The sequence below is a fragment of the Acipenser ruthenus genome, chromosome 28, assembly GCF_902713425.1.
Source record: "Acipenser ruthenus chromosome 28, fAciRut3.2 maternal haplotype, whole genome shotgun sequence".
In the NCBI taxonomy this organism is placed as follows: domain Eukaryota; kingdom Metazoa; phylum Chordata; class Actinopteri; order Acipenseriformes; family Acipenseridae; genus Acipenser; species Acipenser ruthenus.
In genome coordinates this window covers 5,032,343-5,045,255 of record NC_081216.1, presented here as the reverse complement: position 1 = coordinate 5,045,255, position 12,913 = coordinate 5,032,343, and the positions used below count along the sequence as shown (strand labels likewise).

General features: G+C 38.5%; 1 protein-coding gene across 2 annotated transcripts in view; it reads right to left on the bottom strand.

Moving 5' to 3' along the window:
* Positions 1-12,913, bottom strand: part of si:ch211-198m17.1 (mucin-13) — a 48,764-nt gene that overhangs the window by 21,104 nt on the left and 14,747 nt on the right. Inside the window, exon 1 of one of the 2 annotated variants that reach the window (XM_059003117.1) lies at positions 5,460-5,563. The exons of the other annotated variant lie outside the window; for it this stretch is intronic. The gene's annotated coding sequence lies outside the window, so the exon portion shown is untranslated. Of the gene's footprint in view, positions 1-5,459; positions 5,564-12,913 lie in introns of those variants that run through there. 2 annotated transcript variants of the gene reach the window in all.

Below are 12,913 nucleotides of genomic sequence, written 5' to 3'. Positions count from 1 at the left end.
TAAGTGATTGGAAGCTGAAATTACTTTAAAACACACTTTTCTTACACCAATACAGTACTGGTGAGCGATAAGCATTCATTTAAAAACCAGGCTTTAATCACTGATAATATGTGCACAGGCGGTGATTCTGTCAGTGCTCCAGGGCTCAAGCACCAGGGCTCAAGCACCCATTTATACAGTTGGGTTTTTACTGGAGCAATCTAGGTAAAGTACCTTGCTCAAGGGTACAGCAGCAGTGTCCCCCACCTGGGATTGAACTCACGACCTTCCGGTCAAGAGTCCAGAGCCCTAACCACTACCCCACACTGCTGCCCTAAATGGCATCCCCATGGGGTGTCGAGTTAACCGAGGCTGACTATACTTTAACTATTATTAAATGTGAAAATGTAACCAATAAACTTTATCAAATGCAAAGAAAACTTTTCATTTACACTTAAAGCTCAATAAAAGATCAAAGTATGCCTGTTTAAACTGGACGTGCTGTGGTTTCAGACAGCTAGAACAGTCTCAATAGATAAAGTTAGATACCAATGCTATGGTAAAGCTGTTGCTTAGATATGTGCTAGTTACACAAGACTTGGCACTCCCCTCAGTTTAAAATACTGCCTAAAAATAACCTGGGAACACTCAGTCTGCTAGATGGTTCAGAGGTAAACAAAGGTCTTATCAATTTGACAGCTGTTAAAGATCCCACACCACTTCAAAAGAAAGAAAAGGTTGTCCTTACTCCTCAAATGTGGAATCTGCAGCAAAGTTGTTTAAAAAAAGACTGTTAAACATCTGTAATTGTACAGTATAGGATACAGATGCACCAACCAACCCAGTCTGCCAGAATTGCATTTATTATTAGACTAACCAATAGCTTGTAAGCAGGGTTTCTACAGTACAGGAAACATACCACTGAAATCTGTCAGATTACATGATTCACTGCAAAACTATTCACACACCTTCAGTACAAAATACAGCAAATCAGTTACCCAGGGATTATATTTCATGGATGGCACTGCTATCGTTTTAGCTGCTTTTAAAATAACAAAAACTAAATCGCAAACAGTACAGCACTGGATCACTTTGGGCACAATTGACCATATTTCAGGTTTCCCATCTTGTTTTCTTCACCCAGGGACACTGGGATAAGCCTGATTTATCCACTAAAGACTGAAATCTCCCACTGTTTCCTCTAATAAAGTACAGAAAGATTGCTTTGTGTGTACTGATCCAGCTCGACTAGAACAATACTTCATTATTCTGGCGGACAACTGCAAAACATTGTTTAACTGCACCCAGCGTAGATAAAAACACATTATTCTTACAAGCGCCTTTCTGACCAGAGGCTACCAGCATGATACTTTGGCTAAAAGAAGAAACTGTAATAAAGCTATGTAAAACTACAGTATATGAAGTCAAATACACAGATTATTAGAGAAAATTAGAGAAATACTAAGAGTTGGATTTAATTAAAACAAATGTAACAGGAGGCTGGGAGTAAACCAGTGACAATGCACACCACAAGCAAGGGTCTTAACTATCTGTGCATGTGTGGTTCTAGTGCTTTTTAACATCATCTCATCGACTAGGTCAGAATTAGTAAAGGCATCACACAACACTGCCTGTTACACTCGTCCCCCTTTTACCTCGGCGAGATCTATGAGATCACTGAACCAATGATACAGGGCAGAGGCAGGGCGCCAACAGAGTTTAAAGGTAACTAATGGTACTAGCAAAACCAGGAGAATTCTGATACAGAGAAAATAATTTAAATTCAACATTGAGCCAACAGAACTCAGCACTGACTATTAACACCGAAGCTTCGATAAACAGTTGCAGCTTTCGATCAATTAGAATCAGCACTCCTTTAGACAAAGCACAAGAATGAGCAGCGACTCTATATTATTTATTTTGAAAGCGATGTACATCCTGTCGTTTGAAATTAGATTCCTGTATTAAGGCAATTGATACCTGTTTACGATGCAAAGAATCGAAACATCTGGTATATTTCACTGGTGAATTTAAACCCCACATGTTCCAGGACAAAATGTTAATATCTGCCATTATGGTGGTTAAAACTTTAAAAAAAGGTAACTTCTCTCTCCGGGGTTTACTTTTGATGAAAACACTGTTTTACCATGCACACATATCTGGGATGAAACTATTTATACAGAATAAACAATACGTGTCACACTGCAAGCTGCTAAGTGAACATCAAAATGGTAAAAGAACGAACAAAAAACAAAATACCACACATTCCGCAGTGGAAATTCTAATATGAGTTCCCCTCAAAAACAAAAAATGAGTCATGAAATTCTAATATGAGTTCCCCTCAAAAACAAAAAATGAGTCATGACTCTTCTTGCTGCAACGCAACGCCTCAGCTCGACATACAGCAGCAGCTTGTTGTCAACCACAGTTTGTAACCTCTTGATTACAGTACCCTATAATCCTAAAACAACATACATATTTGGGCGATATATTTAACAATAAACACATTCCACTGTGTGTGTGTTTGTGTGTGTGTCGGATATGTGAGTGCTGACTGTATTTAGACACTGAATCAGTACTGCTGGTGGTCCCTGGGTACTGGAAGAACCACTTCTCTGAGGCATTCAAATAAAATGCAACAAAGACTAGTTGGGCAAAACTATGGTAGCCATGGAAACCTTTGAACTGAGACAGGAAGTGCTGGGCACTGCTATGGGTGACTGATAAACAAGAAAGGTAAAAAGTTTATCCTTTAACAGGTTAGCGTTAGGTTGCAGAAATAAAAGCAAGGTTATTTATTGACCTTTATTTGTTTTCTGTTGTTTTAAGTTCCTGCTATTAGTGAGTAGTTCCTGAAAGTTTTATTAGGTCACACAATTTCAAGGCAGTGTCACCACTAGAAATGCAATTAAAGTAAATAGTATCGTTCACACTAACTTTTGAAATCCACCACAGCCGACATCAGAGCTAAAACACAGCACTTCTAATCTGTGACATTTTATGATACCTCAATAGCTAATGCAGACCATCATTAATCTGTATTGCAGGATTGCAGGATTTACATATTAGTATTATTATTATTATTTGTTTATTTAGCAGACGCCTTTATCCAAGGCGACTTACAGAGACTAGGGGTATGAAGTATGCATCAGCTGCAGAGTCACTTACAACTATGACTCACCCGAAAGACGGAGCACAAGGAGGTTAAGTGACTTACTCAGGGTCACACAATGAGTCAGTGGCTGAGGTGGGATTTGAACCAAGGACCTCTTAGTTACAAGCCTGTTTCTTTAACCACTGGACCACACAGCCTCCTACAAATGGTTGTTTACCTTCATAGATCAGGCAATTGGTACAAAACAATAGCTAAACAACTAAATATAAGTCCTTTTCTTTAACCGCTGGACCACACAGCCTCCTTACATATATTTGTGGTGTTGTTTAGTTCTAGACAGCAAGGAACAGTATGCCAAAAAATGGTTGGGGTGATTGTGTATTTTTTTTCTGAAATACAGTACTGTTTCCATACCATAAAAATGTATGTATTAATGGTTAGCTGCTTGTGGAATTTAGATTTTGGACAGAACAGTTAAACTGTCTACTATGGCACACCTGGCCTGTGGTACATGGTATGTGAGCTCATCAGCTGTGCAAATATATTGAAATACATTCAAAACTGGAGTGGGTAACTATAGTGCCATGTTTGTAATGAAAACAACACAAAAAACGGTTTAAAAGTTATACAAGACACATCAGAGAAGACCGTAAAGCACACATGATGGATTAACATATTACAAATCACAAATACGAACACTGTACTGTCTACATCTATACATAGGATAACATTTAATGGAAAATACAAATGATGGTAGCTGTTATGAGTAACACTTGACAAAAATAAATACATATATAAATACATGAATAAATAAATAAGCATTACAAGATGGAATAGCATGTGCACACTTATCTTTCTCTAAACAAGACCGGGGATCTATTTACAAAACCAACTATCTACAAAAGAAGACTTCAGACATCTTTCAATGCAAAGACTTCATCAGAAGAACCTAAGCCTGTGATTACCCACTTGCTGAAAGGCCTTTATCTACAATTCATCTGAAGGATGCCTTTCAAGGAACATCGTCTCCATTCACAGAGACAATTCCCCTGCCGATTTCACATCCCTTCCCAACCCTTTAATTGGGAAGGCCCTTTACCATGGTCCCATTGTCCACTGCAGACTGAGCTGATAAAGAGACTCCATGAGTCTCACCTCCCCTGCTCACGTCAGGGGTCAGGGTAACATTTCAACACTGGACCGCCTGTCTATCTGGATGGGGATGTTCGATCTTTATGACCATCACTGTTTTGGATCTCAGAGCTAAACAAGAACATTTTGCTATTTTCAACAAAGCAATAAGTCCTTTGGGGGAAAGTCTCTTGCCAAATGAATTATATGGTATTTAGGCATATTACCCAAGTTTTTGGTACACCCATTGAGCTGCATTGGCAACAACATTCTGAAATGTGTAAAATACAATACAAAAATTTTAATGTATTTAAGTAGAATTATGTTTGTGTTTGAATAGTCTTTTGTTTTAAATTATCTTGATTTAAAATAAGAAGAGAATTGTGATGTGTTTTGTTGTTTTTAGTGCGTCAAGTTAAGGCCAATCACATCATTTAAAAAACAATGCTATTACTGTAGCATAATACTTACTTTAACTCTTGAGGTATTTGTGTTGGAATGGAATTAAAGCGTTTTGATAAGGCATTTTTAGTTGATACACAAATCAGTACCGGATATTAGAGGCCCTTGGGGTTAGTGTGTTTGTGAGTGGAGAACGGCTGTGGAGATACAGGACAAAAATAATAATAATTAGAAAACAATTGCTATTCGTGCTGAAACAGTTCAGTATGATACTTGTTTTGGGTTGGTCCATATTTGTTTGTCTGTCTATTTGTTTTGGCCATTGCGCCGTTTGTGTTGTTAAATCTCTATTTATTAAAACGCGCATGCAAGCGCACTCACATTGCAATTCACTCGCAGTGCTGTGTGTTTCCTCTGGGGCTGACGTCACCGCTCAGGCCAGCTTGCCACACTCCTTTATAACAGCTGTACTGCTTCCGTTTTTTACATTGGTTTCCACAATTGATAAAACTCAAATGGTTTTAATTGTTACAATTGCACTAGGCTGTGTGACAGTGTGGCTGCATGTTGTGCAAGATTTCCACAATAAAGAGCTTGAAGACTTCAGATTGTTTCCAAAACAGTGGGTGTGTTTTATTTAAAGTGAACAGGAAAACAAAAACACAACAAAAAATAAACAAAATCCTAACTCCTCTTGGAATACTAACTACACGTAGAATGTCCCTAACTAAGGTTGGAACTGCTACAATCAAACAACACACGATAATTGTTACACCCAGTAACAAAATAATGTTGTTGTGTTGGGAGGCAAACAGCCACTGATTCACCCTACCTGGGCTGTTGATGATTACTCACTCGTGGTGGCTTTAAACCAGAAGACGGTGTTGCTCTCAGGTTACATACACTTATAATGGCTTCCACAGTTTACACACGCTTCTGCTCTCAAACTCCTACTCACCATCTAGAGAGACCCAGATAAACAGCCTCTTTTATAGGGCTCTTAATTAGATAATTAATTGCCACTTATTACAAAGTTGTTTACACCTGCGTTGTACATACAGCCATTCAGACAACCTCTAGTGGACACACTTGAAAATACTGGTAAACCCTGACACATTTTTTAAAGAAAATCTGGACACCGCACTCTACTCGTTCACAGACTCACATACGTATTTTGTATTACTTTCCCTCTTATTTGATCACAGCTGATGTCAACACAGGAATTTCGTACAGACAGTGATCAAAGCCCAGGGAGGATCTACCACGACTCAATGGAGCAATCAGGGTAGTTCAGTCACATGGATCCCAAGCAAGGCAGTGCCAAGGTCATGTTTGTAACTACATGTTCAAAGTTACCAGGTTAGATTGAACTTTGATGAGGTTTACACTGATGTTCAGTTTAGTCTATTTTTGGTAGTTAATGCATCATATGGGAATTTTGCAGTATTGAAAAAATGGTTATAGCTCTATATCCAAGGAGAATCAGGAGCCAATAGGATTCTCATCAATCACTAGAAATATTTAAGTAATTGATAAACTGATAACTCACTATTTTAATAATAAGCTATGGATCGGCTTCCGCTTTTTTCAGATAGCATGGTAGAAATAGGATGATGCTGAATAACCAACAAGCCCAAGTGACAGCCATCTTCATCATTGAAATAACCAGAGTCCTAAATAGCTGTGTTCTTAGCAATGCAGATTAATTAGAATTGTGCGGTTTGCCCTGGTGTTCTGTCATTGGGTTTGAATGAATGCAAGAAAGAGTCCAAAATAATTGCAGTTGCATTGCAATTGCTCTGTTCATGTTGTTCAGTACACCCCTCTCAAAGCCATTTCAGACATATTAAAAACATGCTTAACACGTCACCCTCACATTTAACAAAAATAACATTTAAGGCCCTAGAGGAGTTGATATTGCAGCTCTGCTAATATTTAATAATAATTTAAAAAAAAAATTAAAAATGGTTATCAATTGTAATTCAGCACACATTAAAAAAATAGTATCAACTATTTTTCTAAGGTTTTTAAAGAAGAAAATATAGGCTAATGCAATGCTTATGGCAAACACTGATGAGATAAAAGCATTCATTTTGATCAGTTTCAGAACTTGGATAAATGCACCACCATGGTTCTTAGTACAGCTGGGTCACAGCAAAATGTGGGAGATTAACAACATTACATGGATTGTATCCCCACTAGCAAATACACTTTTGATCAACATGTAGGCGAGGTGTATTTTACTTATTTGATTGGTTTATCAATCTAATCACACTGATCATCAGCTAGCAGAGCATTTTCTCACACGATTCATCCGCCCCTGGTTCACTGCATGCCCAAGATCATTCTGACAACCACAGAAAAAGGCTTGGATTTCATAACTTCATGGCGCTGATGCTATAATCTTATCAACAAGGTGTAGGGCACCATTATTTAAGCAAACACATCTCCAATTTCTTCTCTAGTTTAATCAGTCATGTGAGGGACTTGCTTTAATTTACTAGTAATTTGATATTTCAGTAGTATGTGGTGTTGTCAAGTTCCATCTGGTGTAAATTTCATCAGGGCATCAAAGAAAAATAATCTAGTCATACGTCAGTACATTTAATTACAATACAGTTAATATTTATATACTGTACAAATTATATATATACATATATATATATATATATATATATATATATATATATATATATATATATATATATATATATATATATATATATAGTACTGTGCAAATGTTTTAGGCAGATGTGAAAAAATGCTGTAAAGTAAGAATGCTTTCAAAAATAGACATGTTAACAGATTATATTTATCAATTAACTAAATGCAAAGTGAGTGAACAGAAGAAAAATCTAAATCAAATCCATATTTGGTGTGACCACCCTTTGCCTTCAAAACAGCATCAATTCTTCTAGGTACACTTGCACAAAGTCAGGGATTTTGTAGGCATATAGTCAGGTGTATGATTAAACAATTATACCAAACAGGTGCTAATGATCATCAATTCAATATGTAGGTTGAAACACAATCATTAACTGAAACAGAAACAGCGTGTAGGAGGAATAAAACTGGGTGAGGAACAGCCAAACTCAGCTAACAAGGTGAGGTTGCTGAAGACAGTTTACTGTCAAAAGTCATACACCATGGCAAGACTGAGCACAGCAACAAGACACAAGGTATTTATACTGCATCAGCAAGGTCTCTCCCAGGCAGAAATTTCAAGGCAGACAGGGGTTTCCAGATGTGCTGTCCAAGCTCTTTTGAAGAAGCACAAAGAAACGGCCAACGTTGAGGACCGTAGGCGCAGTGGTCGGCCAAGGAAACTTACTGCAGCAGATAAAAGACACATCATGCTTACTTCCCTTCGCAATTGGAAGATGTCCAGCAGTGCCATCAGCTCAGAATTGGCAGAAAACAGTGGGACCCTGGTACACCCATCTACTGTCTGGAGAAGTCTGGTCAGAAGTGGCCTTCATGGAAGACTTGCGGCCAAAAAGCCATACCTCCGACGTGGAAACAAGGCAAGCGACTCAACTATGCACGAAAACACAGGAACTGGGGTGCAGAAAAATGGCTGATGAGTCAAAATTTGAAATATTTGGCTGTAGCAGAAGGCAGTTTGTTCGCCGAAGGGCTGGAGAGCGGTACAGAAATGAGTGTCTGCAGGCAAAAGTGAAGCATGGTGGAGGTTCCTTGCAAGTTTGGGGCTGCATTTCTGCAAATGGAGTTGGGGATTTGGTCAGAATTAATGGTCTCCTCAATGCTGAGAAGTACAGGCAGATACTTATCCATCATGCAATACCATCAGGGAGGCATCTGATTGGCCCCAAATTTATTCTGCAGCATGACAACGACCCCAAACATACAGCGAAAGTCATTAAGAACTATCTTCAGTGTAAAGAAGAACAAGGAGTCCTGGAAGTGATGGTATGGCCCCCACAGAGCCCTGATCTCAACATCATCGAGTCTGTCTGGGATTACATGAAGAGAGAGAAGCAACTGAGGCTGCCTAAATCCACAGAAGAACTGTGGTTAGTTTTCCAAGATGTTTGGGCCAACCTACCTGCCGAGTTCCTTCAAAAACTGTGTGCAAGTGTACCAAGAAGAATTGATGCTGTTTTAAAGGCAAAGAGTGGTGACACCAAATATTGATTTGATGTAGATTTTTCTTCTGTTCACTCACTTTGCATTTTGTTAATTGATAAATATAAACTATTAACATGTCTATTTTTGAAAGCATTCTTACTTTACAGCATTTTTTCACACCTGCCTAAAACTTTTGCACAGTACTGTATATATATATATATATATATATATATATATATATATATATATATATATATATATATATATACACACACACACACACACACACACACAGAGTTAGAAACTAACAATATTGTGCTACTAGTCCAAAGGCCTAGTACCTTTTGAAACTTGGTAGTCCTGATGTAAACTTGCTAGTCCTTATGTGAAGTGCCTAAGTTGGAATCAAGAACAACAGTTGGGGTCCCTAAAAATAGGCTTAGATTTTATTTTTGCACTGTTATAAATTTAGAGTTACATTTTTTTTAACAAAGCACCTTCGTAAACACTCAGAAAGATCGATCAATCCCCTGTTTGCACCTCGTTACTGAGCGATTACTGTACTGTGTGTGAGAAACTGACAACACCAGACGGGATGACAGAGGAAAGAATTCTCTCAGCTGTGTCACCTTGCCGACCATGAAGCTCCGCCTGAAATTGACACCGATGACACAAATAAAATGTGTATTTTATTGTACACTACATTTGTTGCTGTTTACAAAAATGCTGGCTGGTTATGAATTACTATCTACAATAATGAATGTACTCACGTACATATGCAGTCTTCATTAAAGTCTCAATTTAAAGACAATATGTTTCACTGTAGCCTCGGGATGAAATTGTTAGGTGGCTTTTTTTTTTTTTTTAATTAGCAGTGGGAGAAAACCGCTTCAACAAGAACAGTAGAATCTGCCAGAACTGACAGACGCTGAATCTACTATAGATACTAATGAGAGCATAACAAATACAAAAGAAAAATGAGGGAAACGCAGATATTTTCAAGAAAGTTGGGAGACTTTTTATGCATGTATTTTATATTTTAAATGCTGCAATAACAGTTCTGCTTATGAAGCATCCACACTATTTTATTTGCACTGTGCGGGACCTTATTTTCCCCCATTGGTGCTTGAGCCCTGGAGACCTGTGCACCTACTATCAATGATTAAAGCCTGGTTTTCAAACTAACTGATTATCGCTCACCAGTATTGGTGTAAGAAAAGTGTGTTTTAAAGTAATTTCAGCTTCCATCACTTAAAATATGCTGACGATAATATAAACAACACCAAGCTACAGACAGTGAGTCCCAGGCTTTAAACGTGTTACTGTTTATAGATAAGAACTCAACTTTATTATTAATATATTGTGTTATTATGTTTTAAGCAACATACTGCGATAATGTTCTCTATGGCAAGTGTTTGTTTAATAGTTTTAAAATGTTTAGTAAAACGTGACCAATTGTTTGTTTGACCTCGTCAGTACAACTGGCCCCCTTTGCTAATGACATCTTCTGTCAGGGTCGTCCCAGTATAAATCTCCAGATTTTTGTAAAATGACTTTACACTTCAAAAGATGCAACGTGTTTTAGTAAATTCAAACAATAAACTTTGCATCCCGCGCAGAGGTGGAACACAAACATAAAACGTCATTAAGTGGGGTTGGTATTGCAGGGGCGATGAAGTAAGGTTTCAGTTCAGAGTGAATGTTTTCTAAGCATTATTTGTGAATGATTACACCCCACTGCTACACCCCATTAGAAAATTGACTTCCCTGCATTTTTGTAACGCAAGACTGAACGTGAGCGTATATGTGTACATTTGTTTTAAGTACTCGCCCAAAGGACTACTGAGACACAGGACACCGGCATCAACTAGTCCTCATCAGATTTAATTCGCTGTGAGCAAGTGTGAGTTTCTAACCCTGTGTGTGCATATATATATATATATATATATATATATATATATATATATATATATATATATATGAGTTTATTATTTAATAAACAGACAAAAACTGATTAAAACAGCAACCCAAAATGTGGATTAATGTAGGTACATATTTAGACTTAAATTATGAATAATACTTAATTTAAAGATATTTAACTAAACAGCCTTAACTGGACATCTACAATACTTCACGAGGCAGGAGCCAGGCCTGCATAAAGGGACTACTAGAATACAGACACAGTGCTTGTGACTTAGTAATAGAATAGGGTACTCTGAGAACCGATCAACAGGAAGCGAGTGACTTCCCCAACGGGAAACTAAGAAAGGATGGGAGGACAAACCAAGGTCTCCCTGGCTTACTGAGTCATCTAGTCAATAGTGGTCAGATTCGGCTGACACTCTGAGGCTGCATGGACAGCCTCGCGATCTATGCAGGGAGAACAAAAGCGAAGAATGTAAGAGCCACACTTGATTGAGTCGATGACAAGCTCAAAAGTTGGGAGCAAGCTTTGCTCTCCAAAGGGGGAAACTGGCACGGGTGCAAATTAATAGATTTAGCAGGAGAATGGAAAACAAAATGTAGTTAAGTTATTTGGCCAGTTGTCACCTCTGGACAGCAGGAACCTTCCTCTCAGAGGGCGTTGTGACGTAGTCGGCCTCTAATGTCGGGAAGTGAGCTTCACTTGCCCCCAAAAGAGAACCCCCGGCTCCCCGCAACTGCACCACCAATGCAAAGAAGAGAGAAAATTGTTAGTTAGAAATGAAAGTAAGTGATTAATTACAATTTTTTTTTAAGACTAATCTAACCACTTGGCGGAGAGCAAACCCGTCTGAATTGTGCATTCTGTAAACGAGAAAGAGCGTCACCAGTGTTATTAGTGATACCTGGAAGGGGTTGGACTTTCAAAATAAAATTATTGATAACTGAAATCCAGACTAGTCAGCGGAAAAGTTGCATAATTAGAGGGGAAGAGGAACAGCCTTTATTAATAATATGAACAGCAGATTGATTATCACAAAAGATTAACATAGATTTTTTCTGCCAAAATGGGCCCCAAAGATAGGCTGCATTGACAATAGGGAATACTTCGAGTAAGGCTGTGGATTTAAGCTGAGGAGGAAGAGTGTTGATTTCTGGAGGCCAGACATCTGAGAACCATTGATTAAGAAAAATTCTGCCAAAACCGATAGAAGAAGCATCCGTATGGAGTGAGAGGTCATTGGGGGCAGAAATGAAGTCATTGTAAAACAGAGAAAGGCCATTCCAGTGCTGTAGGAGAGAGGACCACATACTAATGTCTTTCCTGGCTTCAGCTGTAATATTAACGTGAGAGATGAGATTTTTAGCTGTTGTAGAAAGAGCGAGAAGACAAGAAATAAATGTCCTACCTTGAGGAATGATGCAAATTGCAAAATTGAAATGTCCCAGGAGTGAAAAAAGGTTCCATTTAGAAACTGAATGACTGATCTCAAAGGATTGAATGAGAAAGCAAATGTGTTTACCGAGAGGCAGTCAGGCTGCCTCTTTGAATAGTATCCAAAGTTATTCCTAGGAACTCAAGAGAGTGAACTGGGCCGATGGTTTTCTTCTCTGAGAGGGGGACGCTGACTGCTGAGAAGAGAGACCTGAGTTCTAAGAGGTCTACAGCTGGAGGGGCTGATGGAGGAGATAAAGTCGTCCAATAAGTGTGGCAAAAAGGGGATGCGATTAATATTGAGTACAAGCCAGCAGAGGGCTTCGGACAGTGAATCAAAGATCTTTGGGCTGCTGCGGCATCCGAAAGTTAGTTTATTAGCAAAGTAAAATTGTCCCTTCCAACAGATACCAAAAAGATGACGGACAGAAGGGAGTATAGGCATGACTTTGAAGGTGTTGGAAATGTCTGCTTTAGCTAACCAGGAACCTCATCCTGATATTTTTATGGAATGGATAGCATCAGATATAGTGATGTAATCAAGAGAAAACTGATCCAAGGGAATTAGAGAATCAATGCTGCTGATAGAAGAGCTGCGAGGGGCAGAGAGGTCAATGACGAGGCGCTTCTTGCCTGACATTTTCCTTGTAGCTACTCCAATAGGATCGATGCAGATTTGAGGGAAGAGAGGGGCTGAAAATGGGCCCTCCATGAATCTCTTTGAAATCTCGGAACTGATGAGAAAATCGATGACTTCTGGTTCTTTTATAGCAGATTGGAGGTTTTTACAAATAATAGAGGAAGAAGGGATGGATTTTAAACTAGTAGAAAAACCATTA